Source organism: Panthera onca, chromosome X (assembly GCF_046562875.1).
Source record: "Panthera onca isolate mPanOnc1 chromosome X, mPanOnc1 haplotype 2, whole genome shotgun sequence".
NCBI classification, from domain to species: Eukaryota; Metazoa; Chordata; class Mammalia; order Carnivora; family Felidae; genus Panthera; species Panthera onca.
This window is the reverse complement of record NC_138357.1, coordinates 45,472,179-45,491,563: the sequence shown is the minus strand read 5'-3', so window position 1 is coordinate 45,491,563 and position 19,385 is coordinate 45,472,179. Positions and strand designations below refer to the sequence as shown.

Here is a 19,385-nt window from a genome sequence, read left to right as displayed (position 1 = left end):
CAGTATGGTGGTTCCTCAAAAAGTTAAAAATGGAACTATGCTAGGATCCAGTCATTGCACTACTGCGTATTTACCAAATAACACAGGCATTAATTCAAAGTGATACCTGCATCCCTATGTTTATAACAGTAGAATTTACAGTAGAACATAGCCAAGATATGGATGCATCCTAAGTGTCCATTGATAGACAAATGGAAGAAGTGGTATATATACCCAATGGAATGTTATTCAGGCATAAAAAAGAATGAAATCTTGCCATTTGCAATGGCATGGATGTAGATAAAGAGTATAATGCAAAGTGAAATAAGTCATCAGAGAGACTCAGATAACTAACTGGAATTAAAATAACAAGCTAAAAAATAGTGTATTTCTTGGTTCGTCTGACTCTTTTTTTTCCTTTGCTCAATTTTTCCCCTTAAATTCCATCTATGAGTGAAATCAGATGGCATTTGTCTTTCTCTGACTGACTTATTTTGTTTAGCATAATACAATCTAGCTCCATCCATGTTGCTGCAAATGACAAGATTTCATTCTTTTTAATGGCTGAATAATGTTCCTTTGTATATATTTATATACTACAATCTTCTTTATTCATTCATCTGTTGATGGATATTGGGGCTGCTTCCATGCTTTGCCTGTTGTAAATAGTGTGCCAAGAAATGTAGGGGTGCATATATCCCTTTGAATTGTACTTTTGTTTTCTTTGGGTAAATACCCACTAGTGCATGAGGAAACTTCATACCGTTTTCCACAGTGGCTGCATCAGTTTGCACTTCCACCAACAGTCCATGAGGGTTCCTGTTTCTCCACATCCTCTACAACAATTGTTGGTTCTTGTGTTTGTGATTTTAGCCATTGTGATAGGTTAAGGTGATATATCATTGTGCTTTTGATTTGCAATTCCCTGATGATGAGTGTTGTTGAATATCTTTCCATCTGTGTGTTTGGTCAAGTGAATATCTCCATTGGAGAAATATCTGTTCGTGTCCCCTGCCCACTGTCTACTTGGATTATTTTTTTGGGTTTTGATATGTATACATGATTTATATGTTTTAGATACTAACCCATAATCAGACATGTCATTTGCAAATATCTTCTCCCATTCTGTAGCTTGTCTTTTAGGTTTGTTGTTTGTTTCCTTCACTGTGCAGAAGCTTTATATTTTGATGAAGTCACAGTAGTTTGTTCCAGCTTTTGTTTCCCTTGCCTCAGAACTTATATCTAGAAAATGTTTCTATGTCGTTGTTGGAGACATATGTTGTTGCTATGTTGTTGGAGAAATTACTGCCTCTGTTGCCTTCTAAGATTTTTATAGTTGACAGTTTCACATTTAGGTACTTAATTCATTTTGAATTTATCTTGGCATGGTGTAGGCCACTGGAACATTTTCCTCATTTTCCTTGTAGCCATCCAGTTCTCCCAACATCATTTCTGGAAGACGCTTTTTTTATTTTTTACCCCCACTGCATATTCTTTCCTCCTTTGTCAAGGATTAATTGAGCATAGATACATTAGTTTTTCTGATTTTCTATTGTATTCCATCCATGTATGTGTTTTTTTTTTGTTTTGTTTTGTTTTGTTTTGGTGCCAGAATCACACTGTTTTCATGGCTACAGATCTGTAATATAACTTCAAGTCCAGAAACGTGATGCCTCCAGTTTTTGCTTTTCTTTTTCAAGATCGTTTTGGCTATTCAGAGTTTTCTGTGGTCCCATACAAATTTTAGGATTATTCGTTCTACTTCTGTGAAAAAATTGTGTTGGTATTTTAAAAGGGAATGCCTTAAATCTATAGATTGCTTTGGGTAGTATGGACATTTTAATAACACTTTTTCTTCCAATCCATGAGCATGGAATATCTTTCCAATTGTTTGTGTTGTTTTCGATATATTTTTTTTCAATATTTTATCAAGTGAAGTTACCCCTGGGTATTTTATTATCTTTCTTGTGATATGGATGGGAGTGCTTTCTTAACTTCTCTTTCTTTTGCTTCATTTTGGAATATAAAATGCCCTTAAAAACTGCGTATAAACTTAGGGTTGATGGGGGGTGGGAGGGAGGGAAAGTGGGTGATGGGCATTGAGGAGGGCACCTGTTGGGCTGAGCACTGGGTGTTGTATGGAAACCAATTTGCCAATAAATTTCATACTAAAAAAATAATAGCCATATGGCAAAGATAGGGCAAATTTGTATCCATATCTATTCAGTCTGAAGCATCACTCCATAGTTTACTCAAAAATAAGAAAACATAGTTTTCAGTAAAAAAAAATGCTATGGATTTCTATATGTTGACTCTTTATCCTGAAACCTTACTAAATTCATTTACCAGTTCTAGTAGTTTCCCCCCACCCCAGTGGAGTGTTTAGTGTTTTCTGTATATAGTATCATGTAGTCTGCAAATTGTAAACATTTTATTTCTTCTTTTATAATTTGGATGCCTTTGTTTTCCTTCCTCTTGACTCCTGTGGCTTGGACTATGAATACTTTGTTAAATAATAATGGTGAGAGTGGATATCCTTGTCTTGTCCCTGACCTTAGGGGAAATGTTTTCCGTTTTTCACCATTGATATAATGTTAGCTCTGTGTCTGTCATATGGTCTTTATTATATTGAGGTATGTTCCCTCTAATTCCACTTTGTTGAGGCTCTTTATCATGAATGGATGTTATACCGTGTCAAATGCATTTTCTGCATCTGGTGAAATGACCACATAGTATTTATCCTTCCTTTTATTGATATGTTTTATCAAATTCATTTTCTTTTTGTCATAAATGTGTATTGAAGATCAATTGTGTATAATATGTTACCTTTTACCTATGCACAGGGCAGAAAACTAGTAGGTATATTGTAATTGATTCTATTTCTTTTCTCTTTTTTATAAAAGTTTTTATTTATTTTTGAGAGAGACAGACAGAGTGTGAGTGGGGCAGAGGCAGAGAGACACACGAAATCCAAAGCGAGCTCCAGGCTCTGAGTTGTCAGCACAGAGCCCCACATGGCGGTCAAACCCATGAACCACAAGTTCATGACCTGAGCCAAAGTCAGATGCTTAACTGACTGAGCCACCCAGGTGCCCCTGTAATTCATTATATTTTTTAAAAATTGGAAGTTTAAAACAGAAATTGATAAAAGAATCAGTACATATAAGGTGACAGAGGGGTAGTCTAGGATGGAAGGAGATGATGTATATTCTCCTAAAAATTATAATACATACTTACAGGCTCCGTGAACTGAACAGCACAAGAAACAATGAAGAATGCCGTAGCAATGAGCAACTCTAGTTGTCTTGTGGCAGATTACTTTACTGGTGATGACAAGAAAATTCCTGACTGACAAGTTGAAATGACATTTCTAGGGGAGTTTGAAGTTGTCACTAGGTTAGTTATTAAGCCCAGTTCTGTGACTTGGGCTAGCATAAATGATTCCATCTTGGGCCTGTAGTTTTCTTTTTGACACCATCAAGATATGGCTCCAACCTAACATCATTCACCATAAGCTGGCAGAGTCTTATGCTTCTTCCTTAAAAAAAAAAAAAAAAAAAAAAAAAAAAAAAAAATTTTAGAAATTCCTTTATTTTGAAAGAGAGAAAGAGTGAGGGATTGTCAGAGAAAGAGTGAGTGAGAGAGAATCCCAAGCAGGCTCCATGCTGTCAGTGCAGAGCCAGACATTAGGGTCAACTCCATGAACCATGAGATCATGACCTGAGCTGAAATCAAGAGTCAGATGCTTAACCAACTGTGCCACCCAGGCACCCGGAGTCTTACTCTTCTTCCTAAGTGTACTGGTTATAACTGTGTGCTCTGGGAACAGACTAGGATTAAACCCTAGTTCTCTACTTACAAACAGGAGGAGCTTGATGACTTTTGTTTCAGCTCACGGTTACTCAATTCCCTCATTTGCAAAATTGCAATTACGTTTCTGAGTGCAGGAAAGAGTTTAAAACAAACATAAATCTGATCTTCCTCATCCTGTAATGTGTTGTTGATTCCTTGTGATGTATTTTTTGTACTTATTGAATCTTTCATCTCTGACTGGTTCTTTTTGTGTTTGTATATCTTTGTTGAAGTTCTGAGTTCATCCACTCTTTTCTCAAGTCCAGTGGGTCATCTTTAGAATTCTTTGTGGGGCGTGTTATTTATCTCCATTTCATTTAGCTCATTTGCTGTGATTTTTCTGTTGTTTCTGCACTTGAGATATATTCCTGTCTTCCCTAACTCTCTGTGGGTTTTTTTTCTATGCATTAGGGAGGTCATCTACATCTCCTGGTCTTGAAGGGAGTGGCCTTCTGTAGAAGAGTTCTTGTGGTACCCTGTACCACAATCCTCCCAGCCACTAGAACCAGGGACCCTAGGGGTACTTCTTAGGTGGTCTTCACATGCTCTACTGTTTTGGCTGAGCCATATTTGCCTTCAGCCAAGCTGCTGCAATGATCCACTTTGCCTGCTGTGGGTGCACTGGCAGACTTTGTGCCATGTGTAGCTGATTAGCCTATCTGAGGTTGCTATAGGCTGGTAGGTGGGTAGGGCAGCAGGCAGGCTAGCTGTCTGCCATTACCCTCTCTGCCATAGTTTCTGGTACACAGAATAGCAGGTCTTGCTTGGTGCATGGCCAACTGAGAGGCTTTCATTGGTTGTGGGGGGGGAGTCCAACAGTCAGACTAGGTGTTTGCAATCTGTCTTTCTGGCACAGCTATGGATGCACCCGATGTATATCAATAGATAAATCACACAGCCAGAAAATTGATGAGGAGACAGTAGCTTTGAGTGACACAATTCACCAGATGGAATTAATAGATATATAGAGAACATACTATTCAAAACCAGAAGAATACACAAACTTTTCAAGTGCACATGGAATATTTTTCAGGATAGATCCCATGTTAGGCCACAAAACAAGCCTCAAATTTAAGAAAATTGAGAGCATATCAAACATCACTTCTAAGCACAACAGTATGAAACTAGAAATAAGTTACAGGAAAAATCTGGAGAGAAAACACATACATGGAAGCTAAACAGCATGCTATTAAACAATGGATGTCCCAACCAAAAAAATCGGAGGAGATATTTAAAAAATGTGGAAACAAATGAAAATGAAATCACAGCAATCCAAAATCTTTGGGATGCAGCAAAAGCAGTTCTAAGAAGGACGTTTACAGTGATACAGGCTTACCTCAAAAAGCAAGAAAAATCTCAAAGAAACAACCTAACTCTACACCTAAAGTAGCTAGAAAAAGAAGTCCAAAGCTAGTAGAAGAAAGGAAATAGTAAAGATTAGAGTGCAAATAAGTGAAATAAAGACTAAAAACAAACAAACAAATAAAAAAATAGAAAAGATTGATAAGACCAGCAGTTGATTCTATTAAAAATAACACTGCAAACCTTAGCCAGACTCAACAAGGAAGAAAGAGAAAGGATTCAAAGAAATAAAAGCAGAAATGAAGGAGGAGAAACAAATCAGAAACCAAAGAATTACAAAGGATCATAAGAGTATATTATGAAAAATTATATGGCAACAAATTGGACAATCTAGAAGAAATGGATCAATTCCTAGAGACATACAGTCTTCCAAAAATGAACCAAGAAGAAATAGAGAGTTTGAACAGACCAGTTAACAGACATGAAATCAAATCAGTAATCTTAAAGCTCCCAACAAACAAAAGTCCAGGACTAGATGGCTTCAGAGGTGAATTCTACTAATACTTAATGAAGACTTAATAACTATTCTTTTCAAACTATTCCAAAAATAGGAATGTAAAATGTCCATATTCATTCTAAAAGGCCAGCAAAAACCCTGATACCAAAACAAGAAAAAGATACTACAGGGGCACCTGGGTGACTCAGTCAGTTAACCATCCGAATCTTGATTTCAGTTCAGGTCGTGATCTCACGTTTTGTGAGTTCCAGCCCCACATTGGTGGCGGGGGTGGGAGGGAAGGATATAAGCATGAAACATGCCTGGGATTCTTTCTCTCTCTCTCTCTGCCCACCCCCGGCTCTCTCTGTTTTTCAAAATAAATAAATAAACTTAAAAAATACACTACAAACATAGTGAAAGCAAGAGCAAGAAATAAAAAAACTACCAGCAAATATATATGATGAGCATAGATGCAAAAATCCTGAGCAACAAAATATTAGTAAACCGAATTCAATAGTTCATCAAAAAAGTCACTCACCGTGATCAAGTGAGATTTATTCCAGGAATGCAAGTGTGGTACAATATTTGCAAATCATTCCATGTTAATCAATACATCACATTAACAACAGAAAGGATAAAAATCATGTGATCGTCTCAATAGAGGCAGAAAAATAATTTGATAACATACATCATCCATTCACGATAAAAACTCTCAACAAAGGGGGTGTAGAGAGGACATACCTCAAGATAATAAAGGCCATGTATAAGAAATCCACAGTTAACATTAGGGTCAATGGCGAAAACTTAAAGCTTTTCCTCTAAGACTGGAACAAGAACAGGATGTCCACTCTAAGCACTTTTATTCAACCTAGTACTGGAAATTCCAGCCATGGCATTCAGACAAGAAAAAGACAAAAAAAGTCATTCAAATTAGTAAGGAAGAAGTAAACCTTTCACTTTTGGGAGATGACATGATACTATTTATAGGATATCCTAAGGACTCCACCTGGAAACTCTTCAAGGTGAGAAGTGAATTCAGTAAATTTACAGGATACGAAATCTGTTGCATTTCTACGTGCTAATAACAAAGTAACAGAAAGAATTAAATGCTAGGAATAAATTAGCCAATAACTTTATCAATCTTCCAAAACTGAACTAGGATGAAATAGGAAGTTTGAACAGACCAATGAATAATAATGAAATTGAATCAGCAATTCAATTTCAAGAAACTATATATATATATATATATATATATATATATATATATATAGTTACTCAGTTATGAAAAATAATGAGCTCTTGCCATTTGGTCTACCTGGATGGACCTAGAGAGCTTTATGCTAAGTGAAATATCAGAGAAAGAAAGACAAATACCATATGATTTCACTTATATGTGGAATCTAAAAAACAAAACAAAACAAATGAACAAAAACACATACTCATTTTTTTTAATATGGAAAGATCTCCAAGATCCTATTTATTTATTTATCTATTTACTTATTTAAACTTTAGTTAAAATACAGTGCAATGTTAATTTCAGGAGCAGAATTCAGTGATTCATCACTTACTTACAACACCCAGTGATCATCACAAGTGCCATCCTTAACACCTATCATCCACCTAGCCCATCACCAACCCACCTGCCTCCATCAACCCTCAGTTTGTTCTCTGTCACTAAGAGTCCCTTGTGGTTTGTTTCTGTCTCTTCTCTCCCCTTACCATATGTTTATCTGATTTGTTTCTTAAATTCCACATATGAGTGAGATCATGATATTTGTCTTTCTCTGATTGATTTATTTTGCTTATCAATACATTCTAGCTCAATGTACGTTGTTGTAGATGACAAGATTTCCTTCTTTTTTGATGGTTGAGTAATAGTCCAATGTACATATAGAACACATCTTATTCATCCATTCATCATTTGATGGACACTTGGGGCTCTCCATAGTTTGGTTATTGTTGATAATGCTGCGATAGACATTGGGGTGCATGTACCCCTTTGAATCTGTATTTTTGTATCCTTTGGGTAAATACCTAGTAGTGCAATTGCTGGATCATAGGGTAGTTCTACTTTTAACTTTTTGAGAAACCTCCATACTGCTTTCCAGATTGGTTGCACCAGTTTTCTTCCCCTCCAACAGAGCGACAGGGTTCCCCTTTCTCTGCATCCTCTCCAACGCCGGTTTTGTGTGTGTGTGTGTGTGTGTGTGTGTGTGTGTGCGTTGTTAATTTTAGCTAATCTGACAAGTGTGAGTTGTAAAAATACAGGTTGCTAAACACAGAGAATAAAGTAGTTGCCAGAGGGTAAGTCATTGGGGGAATGGATGAAATAGTAAAGGGGATTAAGAGGTATTAACTTTCAGTTATAAAATACATAAATTATGGAGATTAAAAGTATAGCATAGGAAATATAGACAAGAATATTTTTAAAATGTATGGTGACAGATAGTGACTACCCTTATGGTATTTAGTAATATATAGAATTGTTGACAATATGCTGCACATCAAAAACTAATATAACATAGCATGTTAATTATAATTATATAACTGTAACTATATATATAGTTTATTATATATATAACTATATATAATATAATACTATGCAAATATAATATGTAATAGTATATATAATGATACAGAAATAGTGATATATATTTGTCTTTTGGGAATTACAAGGACACATGGTCAGGAATCATGTCATTTAAAAAATTCTACTGCAGAAATGTTGATATAAGTGGCTGTTTCTGAACTTTAGGAAAATGAATGAACCTCTATGCCTCAGTTTCCTCCTCTGTAAATGAAGAAAACAATCAGCCACTCCTCATGGATTGTTGTTTTGAGAATGGGTTTAGTGTATACATGACCACACATAGAACAGTGCAAGGCACATAGTAACAGCTTAATAAAAGCTGGAAGTTTACATACATATATGAAAGTTCAGATTCTAATACTGTGGATAGTTTTAGAAAACGTTTCAGTGAGGTGTCTGGGTGGTTCAGTCCGTGAAGCATCTGACTCTTGATTTTGGCTCAGGTTTGTGAATTCGAATCCTGCATCAGGCTCTGTACTGATGACGCAGAGGGTGCTTGGGATTCTCTGTCTCCCTCTCTCTGCCTCTGACCTTATCTCTCTCTCAAAAAAAAAAAAAAAAGAAAAAGAAAAGAAAAGAAAGAAGAAAGAAGAAATAAAAAACAACATTTACATGTATCTTTATTAAAGGTTGATAACCTTGATAATCTTATAACTGAATCCTATTCATCAACTTTTGTGTCTTTTAAATCACTAAATTTAATTATATCCACCATTGGATACCTATCATGGGAATGTCTCAAAATTGGTTGAAATAACAGATCTTAGAAAACGGCATCACCATTTCTGCACATGGTGGTACAAAAGTCAAGGGCTCACCTAAGCTCCTGTCTTACCCCCACACATCCACCCACACCCAATGTAGTGCCTGATTGTCCACCATGCCCATGTCCAGGGCCACCCCTGTTCCCTGCACACTGCTGCAACACTGGCACAGTCCCTCCTCTGAACTTCTACAAGATTTTCCTTATGGTTATCCCCACAGCTATCCTGTCCCTGTCCAGTCCATTCTCCTCACAGTGGCCAGAGTCACCACTGAGCATATGAATCACATCATGTCACTCTCATACTATAAACATCCAAATAGAATAAATTTAAATCTCATGTCCCAAATGTTGTGGCTCCTGTCTGCCCTGGGAACTCATCTTCCACCATCTGCACATTGTCCGCCAGGCTTCAGTCACTTGAGTTCATCATCTGCTCTTGGAAGTACTGCTGTACTTCTGCATACCAAAAGGCCAGCCCAGGCTTGGTTTGCTCTTGCCATTCAGGAATCAGCTCAAATATCACTTTCTGAGAATGAGCTAGACTGACAACCCCATCTATAATAATCCATGACCCCATCATTTCTTACTAAAAGGATTCATTTACTGTCTTTGGACAATATATATTCCCATATAAAATTGTCCTGCTTATTGATTTGCTTGTCTGCTTATTGACGGTTTTCCCAAGGTAGAATAAAAGCACTGGGGATATGGCTTGTCTTGTTCACTGTGTTGTATCCCCATGAATTTTTTCAGTGGCTATTATAGGTTAAATTGCATCAACCGCTCCCCTCCCCCCGCCAAAAAAAAAAAAAAAGATATTTTGAAGCCTTAATACCCAGTGCCTCAAATGTAACCTTATCTGGAGGTATGGTTGTTGCAGATGTAATTAGTTATGATGTCATATTATAGTATGTGAGTGTTATCTTTATAAGAAGATGGCCATGTTAAGACAGGACAGGGACACTGCCATGTGATGATAAAGGCAGAGTTGGTTATCAAATATCTGCACGTGAAGGAATACAGACATTTTGAGGAAAACACCAGAAGCTCCAAAGAATTATGGAGAGATATCCCAAAACGTTTTTGTTCTGCATGCAGTAAAGCTAATGTGGACCAATATATCCACCATTTTAATATGCACACCCTGCTCTTTTTGATGAGTTAATGCATGGACCACACTTGGGAGAAATCCTGACCTAAATATCTGACATTTATGTACATTAAATTTAATGTCTACCATGAATATTTCTGTGATTTCAGGGGGTGTTTCCATTAATACGATTAGTCAAATGTGCAGTGGTCCTTCACTCCCACCTATGACCACAGATTGCATTCTCACATGGAATCACACTTAAAGTCCACTATAATTCTGGGTGGTTGGGAGCAGTGGGTATTGTTATCTTCTTATTTAGAAAGCACTGGAAGAAAGAAATGACTTAATTACAGTGTCCCAGTGATAGGGCCATGATCTTTTCACTCTGACTACAACAAATTGTCTAGCACATTGGATACAATACTTGTTCTTCTCTATCAGCTCCTATTTCTGGGGATCGAGTCCATACCTTTCTCTGCTATCCCAACAAAAGGGAGAGTCAGGAGTTCATACAATGCATGGAATAAAGAGGAAAGAGAGTAAGGCAAAGAACATAATCACAGGGAGAGCGGTTGAAAATGTGCTTCACTGTCCACACCCAGGTCACTGGAAACTGCAATGACACGGTGCTTCTTCCCCAGCTCCATCTCACACAGTGCAGTGACACTGAACCTCTCACATCATGGGAATGTGGGCTTATCTTTGCTTGTTATTCCATGTCTAAGTGTTCTCTCTGATAGTCATGCTATGATGTTCATGTCAGAGGCATCATGTTGATAGAATGAAGAAGGCAAAGCTGGAACCAGCAGCTAACATGTGGAAGGATTTCCAGATGCCACACAGTGTAGACTGTTGTTTTCTGGCTTTTCTTTTGAAATCCTCAAATCATTGTTCTGAGGTTGGCAATATTACTTTCTTTCTCCACATTTTGAGATACTCAGGCTCACAGAGCAAAGTCCATTCTCAAAGAATTCTAAGGGGGTAACAAATGGACCCAGGAGTTAATTTACAGGGACTTATAGTGGCTAATTCTGTGGCAATGTCAGCATCAAAATATACACTTGTAATGTCAAATGGTAATCCTTTGAGCAAAGTAGGAATCCATAATCATATTCATGAAATATATACATGAATAAATAAGTGATAGAAGAGAAGGTAGAAGCTCTACCCAATATTTTAATGTCAATTTATACATCTAGAAAGTGACAGAACCATAAAAACAACACTTACCAACTATTAGACTTGAAAGATTCAGGCAAGAATCATGAATAGATTTCAGTTTCTCCCAAGTTGTACAAGAGTCCCTGAGTCACCCTTCTGGCCAAATAAAGCTGGGGGAAAAAAAAAAAAACAACCACCATCCTGATTTGTCTCCTAATGTGTTCAAAACTGAAGACTGATTTAATTCACAGTAATTTACATCACATATTCCTCACAATAAATATTCCTCCTGGTTTCATCCCCCCCCCCCACCCCGCAACATACACACATTCACACATGCCTTCCTTCTCTTATTCTTGAACCAAAAGCTCTTCAGGGTGAGTTTGTTTAAGGATAAATAAGAGGGGCACCAAGGTGGCACAGTTGGTTAAGCATCTGACTTTTGGTTTTGGCTCAGATCACGATCTTATGGTTCCTGAGTTCAAGCCCTGCATCAGACTCTGTGTGACAGCTCTGGAACCTGCTTGGGATTCTCTGTCTCCCTCTCTCTCTCTTCTACTCTGCCTCTCTCTCTTTCTATCTCTCTAAATAAATAAATAATCTTAAAAAAGGAGGGGCACCTGGGTGGCTCAGTCAGTTTAGTGGCCACCTCTTGGTTTCAGCTCGGGTCATGGTCTCAAAGTTCATGAGTTCAAGACCCGTGTTTGTTCAATCCTGATTAGGATTCTCTCTCCCTCTTTCTCTCTGCCCCTCCCCTGCTCTCTTTCTCTCTAAAAATAAATAAATAAATAAATAAATAAATAAATAAATAAATACTAAACAAGGATAAAGAATAAATATATGTATATATATGTATATATATGTGTGTGTCTGTGTGTATGTACATACATAACTGAGCCATGACAATGAATGAAAAAAGAATATATATATTTATATATTGGAATATTACTCAACCATTAAAAAGAATGAAATCTTGCCATTGCAGGGATGTGGATGGAGCTAGAGAGTGTTATGCTATGCAAAATATGTCAGTCAGGGAAAGACAAACAGCATATGATTTCACTCATATGTAGAGTTTTTAAAAAAATGAGCAAAGGGAAAGAAGAGAGAGAGGCAAACCAATAAATAGGTTCTTACCTATTGATAACTGATGGTTACCAGAGGGGAGGTGGTGGGGATTAAGGAGTGCAATTGTGATGAGCACCAGGTGATAAATGGAAGTGTGGAATCAGTATACTGTACACCAACACTAATATTACACTGTATGTTACCTAACTGGAATTTAAATAAAAACTCAGAAAAACCCTCTATCTATATATCAATATCCTATTGGTTCTCTTTTCTGGACAATCTTAATATATGTGTTAAGTGACAAGTAGCTTCTCTGTTCTAGAGTAGCTTGTATTTTCAAACAAAAAGTTTCCCCAGCAACATTTGGCTACTGATAGTTCAGCAAAATATAATTCCTGGGAATTGTAATTAAAAATGCTGTCATGACAATAGCATCAAAAATTATGAATGTACATAATGCATGAGGCACATCCATGTCTACAGATATGCAAGGCCTGCACTGTGAAAAGTGCAAAACATTACTGAGGGAAATTAAGCAAGGCCTAAATAAATGGAGAGACATACTGTATTCAGGGGTCAGAAGACTCAGCATTGTTAAGATGTATATTCTCTCCGAACTTATCTATAGATTCCATGCAATAGCAGTGGAAATACCAGCACACATATTTAAAAGAAATTTACAGTCTTATTCTAAAAGTCATGTGAAATCTAACAGGCCTACTATGAAAATAACATTGAACAATAAGATTTAAGTTGGAGAATAAGCACGACCTCACTTCAAAACTCATTATAACTTGAAAGTAATCAAGGCAGTTGGTATTAGGATGAAGGTAATAATGTTCAAAGGAACAAAATGAAGAGTCCACAAATAGACCCCAACATATATAGACAACAGAATTTTGTGAAAGCTACAAGGGCAGTTCAATGGAGAAAACATATTCTTTTCAACAAATGGTGCTTGGACAAGTGGATCTCCATATACACAAACATCAACTGTGATCCACGTATCACACTATATGCAAAAGTCAACTCAAAATGAATTACAGACCATACTATAAAAGCTAAAAGTTTATAACGTTTAGAGATAAATATAAGAAAATAATCTTGTAATCCCATGTTAGCTAAAGAAATTTTAGGTATGACATTAAAGTCAAAATCAAAACCATGAATGAACAAATTTCAAAACTAGATTTCCTCGAAACAAAAACTTTTGTTTTTCCAAAGACACCATTGAGTGAATGAAAAGAAAATCCACTGAGTAGGAGAAAATATTTGCAAATCATCCATCTGATAAAAGATTTGTATCCTGATTAGAAAATATCACAAAGGAGAAAAAGAAGAAACAGACACTTCAATGAACAAGTGGGCAACGTATTGAAAAGATGCTACCCCCCAAAAGACATACAAATATCATATAAGGATATGAAAGGATGCTGAGCATCATTAGCCATTAGGGAAATGTAACCCACCACACCCCTCTGAGACTAGCTATAATAAAAACACTGACCATACCAAGTCCTGGCTAGGTTGCAGAGAATGGAACTCTCATACACTCTTGATGGCAATGAAAAATGGTGTGACCACTTTGGAAAAGAGTTTAGCACTTTCTTACAATGTTAATTTGATTTCTCCTCTAAGTAAATACACCAGAGTATTAGAAAAATAAACCATATGTCCAAGAAAAAAAACTTACACCTAATGTTCATTGCAGGCTTATTGGCAAGGACCCAAAATGGAAACAACCCAAATATCCATTACCTGGTGAATGGAGAGACCAAATAATGGTGTATACACATAACGGAATATTAATTATATGATAAAAAGAACGACATAGTCATAATGCAACAAATGCATAAATGTAAAAATAATCGGGTTGAACCAAAAACTGATTAAAAATGCACATCTTAGAATTCCATTCACATAAAATTATAGGAACAGAAAACTTATCCATAGTGACAGAAGATTGGTGGTTGCCTGGGAATGAGGTAGGGTGATGTGACAGGGAGGTTGGAGAAAGGTAGATGGAGTCGTTACAAAGGGGTCAAAGAAGCTTTTTGAGGTGATGGATATGTTCATTATCTTGAGGTAGTGTCAAATTCACAGGTATATTTAAATATCAAAGTTTTAAAGCATATACTTTAAATATATGCAATATATTGTATGTCAGCCATACCTCAATGAAGTATTTGACATATATCTATATATTCATAATTATATGATGCAATTAAATAAATCAGGTGAAATATTCTCATGATTATAGTATCAACAGACACACATTATATCTAATCAAACTTGTTCACATTACCCATCACCAAAGTAGAAATAATCATTTGTAATGAAATTTATCTAAATACGTACAGACAGTTGATGTCCATTTCCTTCTGAAGTACAGAAATAAAATTGTATATATTAGAGAAATAATCATAATGACGTTTTAAATAACTCGTAATTATATCAAAAAAGGTTGAATATCATTACAGTTGGGCAAACTCAAGGATAATAAATATTTTTAAAACATTAAAATTTATAGGGGAGTGGGAGGTACAGGTTTCCAGTTATGGAATGAATGTCACAGGAATGAAAGAGACAGTATAGGGAATGTAGTAACAATGGTATTGTCATAGCACTGTATGGTGGCAGGTGGCAGCTATAACTTGAGGTGAACACAGCATAACTTATAGACTGGTCAAATTACTATGTTGTAAACCTAAAACAAATGTAACATTGTGTACCAACTGTACTTTAATTAAAAATATATCTTAAATTCTACTGAGATTTCAAAATAATATTTAGAAAGTTACTGGTTCATTAAAAAATGTATTATATGATGGAAAAAGACCATGGGCACCAGAGAAGAATCTAGTTCACAATGCCAAATTTGTAGGAAGATCTAACACCTGTACAACCACACCCATCTATGAGATGCTTGGGACTTGCAGACTATTATTTATATGGTGAGAAAAACTTAGGTTTATTTATTGCAAACACATAGTAAAGATCAATTTTTGGACAACTTGTTGTTTGTCATTAAAAAAAAATCATCTCGGGGCGCCTGGGTGGCTCAGTCGGTTGAGAACCGACTTCGGCTCAGGTCACGATCTCGTGGTCGTGAGTTCGAGCCCCGCATCGGGCCCCTGTGCTGACAGCTCAGAGCCCGGAGCCTGTTTCAGATTCTGTGTCTCCCTCTCTCTGACCCTCCCCCATTCATGCTCTGTCTCTCTCTGTCTCAAAAATAAATAAACGTTAAAAAAAATTAAAAAAAATAATAATCTCTAAGATGGGTTTCAAGTGCTGCTAATGGAATGACATTCCACTTGCTAAATCTCTCCTCCCATCATAAGATCAAAATAGCTTATCTACTTTTAGGCTAGTTTGTGAAGCTTACAGGAGCTATTCCACAACATGCTTTTGTTCATATCTATGAAGTCACTTGAGCCAGGCATTGATCCCACTAGGCATGAGAGGGGTGATGGGATTCCCTGGGGAAAGCTGCTCTTGAATCTGAGTAGAAGCTTCAGCAGCCATCGGGACACAGATCCTTAGAACCTGACTCCTCAGGCACCTGATATGAGCTGGGCCACCATCATGATGAGCTGTGTAAGGAGACATCTAGCAATCACTATGCTTTACTGGTGTAACTATGTCTTCAGTGCCATGCCAGGCACTTGATTTGTGACAATGGCACTGATACAACTGGGTCATGATCATAACATCCACATGATATAATGGACTTCTTACAGGTCCTTTTGCTTCTCGTTTCCTAACCTAACCCCTAACAAAAAAGAAGAAAAGGAATAAGAAGTAGCCTGAATTCAGATAGACGTTCATGATCCCACAGAAACCACAAGGTCATGATCTTGTTCATGTGTATCGTTCAGAAATCTTGTGGGTGAGGCATTCTCATCCCCATTTTACACAGGGAGAAGCTGGGGCTCAGAGCCCTTACCTGTCTTCCCTCCCGTGCCCCTGCTTTTAGAGGAAAGCAGCTCCGGGACACCCCTGGAGCTGGACCGCACTCTTACATGCGCCTAATGAGATCCCAATAGCTTTACCTCTGAGACAGCCTGGGCAAAGCGCTTCAAAGCATGAAAGGAGCGACTAGGGTCTGGATCCCTTTGTGTCCCACACCCCGGATGGTTCAGCCTCCGCCAGTGGAGACCCATGCCCTCAGTGAGTCCCAAACAACAGAAGGCGGGGCCCTGCAATCCCCACCACAGCGTGTGTGTTTTCATAACAAGTCATCACAATCGCCATGATGATGTCAGGTCTATGGCAACTAGTATGTGTAAGGTGGCTCTCCACATGGAAATGCTTCTGCACACCCAACCAGCCCCTGACTTTTGCTGAAAGCAGATAGCTTTGCTCTTCAGGTCACCATGTGAAAAAGCATAGTAATTAGAGGTTCTAGTCTAGGACTCTGGCAACTGGCAGAGCTCTGCCCAAGTCGATGGGACAAAGAATGTCCTTGTCCTCAGGAACTTTGTTTCGAAGAGACAGTAGGGGAGTATTATCAGTACCCAGAGCTCCAGGGCAGTATACTAGGGTTCTTAGAGATGAGCCAGTCCTTGGAAAGTGAACATGTGAAATCAAGGCCATGCTAAGCAGTTACCCATCTGTGCCAAAAAACAAAGATACTGTCTATAATCACATGACTGAATCATCTAGATATATACACAAAAATGGCATTTAAGGATTCTCAGAGTTAATTTAGAGAGGCAAGCCTAAACCATTCCAGCCAGGAGACAGAAACCCAGTCAATTGAGCCATATGTTTCTTTCTCCTGGGGAATTCTCATCCTCCATTCTGAATATTTTCTTCCAGGTGTAGGAACATCCATGATCAAACACACCTAATCTCTCTGTACACTCACTCCTCTATCAAGAGAATCACTTACCTGATTAGTGAGGTTGGAATGACAAATGAGTTGCACAGCCCAGTCCTCTGCCTTCAAAATACTTGTAGGAAGCTGTGCTTATGTAGCACGTTTTTGTCTGCCCTCAGGGGTGGGTCTAAAATACATCCACAGCTCTTCTCCTCTCTGTCTTGCTGGATACCAAACTATTCCTATGGTCTCGCTCAAAAATGCTTGGGACTCTAAGATCCCCCAAACACACTTTTTCTCTACATCTGGTCTTTAAAACAACTATGAAATATGACAAAAGAAAAAGAAGTGAAATAATTGACTTTACTCCTTATTAAAGTGATGTTTGAGAATGTGGCTTAGATTTGCCACAGCACAGTGGGTGTCCTATTAGTGAACCCCAGAATTGGACAGACCTTTCTAATCAGCAGTGCTGCACAAGGACAATCAGAAAGGTCAAGGACTGCAATAAATATGTGTCTACTATCTCATGAAACTGTCCTGTGTATGTGGCTTCCTTGCAGGCCTATCCCTGCAGCACAAGAAAGAAATTTAGTACATCTTTTTTTGAGAAATGTTCTTAAAATTTATAATAGTCCTTGTTCTGACTGTGTACTCACTTGGAGGAAATGGCTTGCCAAGTGTCTCATGAGGTAGTTTGAGGGAATGCTTTCTCATTCCCTTAAAAAGCATGCTTGTAGTGTAGGCTCATTGTATGGAAGGGGATTGAAATAAATTTCTAAATTCCAGGAGTAGGATGAAAATGATACATCATTAAAATTCATCCTCAAATCCCTTTAAGAAACAGTTAGGAAAATGATTAAAATCCATAGCTACACATAAATCCACACACAGACTACTAAAGAGGCATCAGGCAACTAAAGATAAAATGTGTAAGAGAATAATAGCATATCTCAGGTAGGGATACATATATATGTAATAAAACCATAAATAAATGTATTAAAATAGAAAATCCATATTCTTGTGAATGGTGACATCTGGATAAGGAGGAAGCTAACGCAGTTTATTTAATAAGATAGAAAAATGTGTTATATTATTTTTATAATTTCAGTCTAAAATATTTTCCAACAAGTAATGATTCTATGAGCTTTAATTCTGATTTTTTTAAATGTTTCATATTAATGGGGTGCCTGGGTGGCTCAGTCGGTTAAGCGTCCGACTTTGCCTCAGGTCATGATCTCACAATTTGTGAGTTCGAGCCCCACATCAAGCTCTGTGCTGACAGCTCGGAGCCTGGAGCCTGCTTCGGATTCTGTATCTCCTTCTCTCTCTGCCCCTCCCCAACTTGTGCTCTGTCTCTCTATGTCTCTCAAAAAATAAATAAATGTAAAAAAAATTAGAAAAAAAAAGTTTCATATTAATTTACAAATTGTAGAAAAATATTTAAGTCCATAATGGAATATATACTTACTCAGCAATCCTCCTTTTTTAGTAACTAAAAAAAGTATCATACTTTTGAATTTCTTCACATTACATTTTCTATGGGTGCAGCTATAGTGTACATTCATTACATGATACATATGTACTGTGTGTCACATATGACTCAACATTTGCTAAAGACCATGAAACCAGTATTAAATTTTGCCAAGTTGACAAACAGGGCTCATTCCCCCTCACCCCCCCCCCCCCAAAAAAAAATACCTGTCCCTAACCACTAGGTTTCACAGTATTTTTTTCTGTTTTAGGGCTGAGGCCAGCTTAGGAGAATTACTATACGTGGAACTATAAGCAAGGATCGAATTGATATCTGGGACCCAGGTCTCCTGAAATCACTCTGTTGTATAGTAGACTCAACTTCACACTTACTTATTTTGTACTGTCTCCTTTCTGGGGATCATTGGGAGGCTGCTATTCCAATGTCAAAAAGGGAAGAAAAAAAGAAGATGAGAAATCACAACAAATAAAAGGTAGCAATATCTGATAAGAGATTAATATAAAAACCCCAAAACAATACAATTTAAAAATGGACAGAGGATCTGAATAGACAGTATTCTCAGGAGACATTCAGATGGTCAACAATATGTGAAAAAATACCCATCATTAAAAAATAATCAGAGAAATGAAAAATAAAACTACTATGAGCTTCATCTCTCATGTGAGAGAGCGCCAATCATCAAAACGAAATAACAAGTGTTAGAGAATGTGGAGAAAAGTGAATCCTTGTGTCCTATTGGTGGGAATGGAAATTGG

General features: G+C 37.3%; 1 long non-coding RNA gene across 1 annotated transcript; it reads right to left on the bottom strand.

The window, feature by feature from the left end:
- Positions 1–3,300: 3,300 nt before the first annotated feature.
- On the bottom strand, positions 3,301–16,471 carry LOC145714699 (uncharacterized). The gene is made up of 3 exons (XR_014136929.1): positions 16,366–16,471; positions 11,312–11,412; positions 3,301–3,517 (listed from the first exon to the last, which is right to left on the bottom strand). It is a non-coding gene; the product is annotated as an uncharacterized LOC145714699 (long non-coding RNA).
- Positions 16,472–19,385: the final 2,914 nt, after the last annotated feature.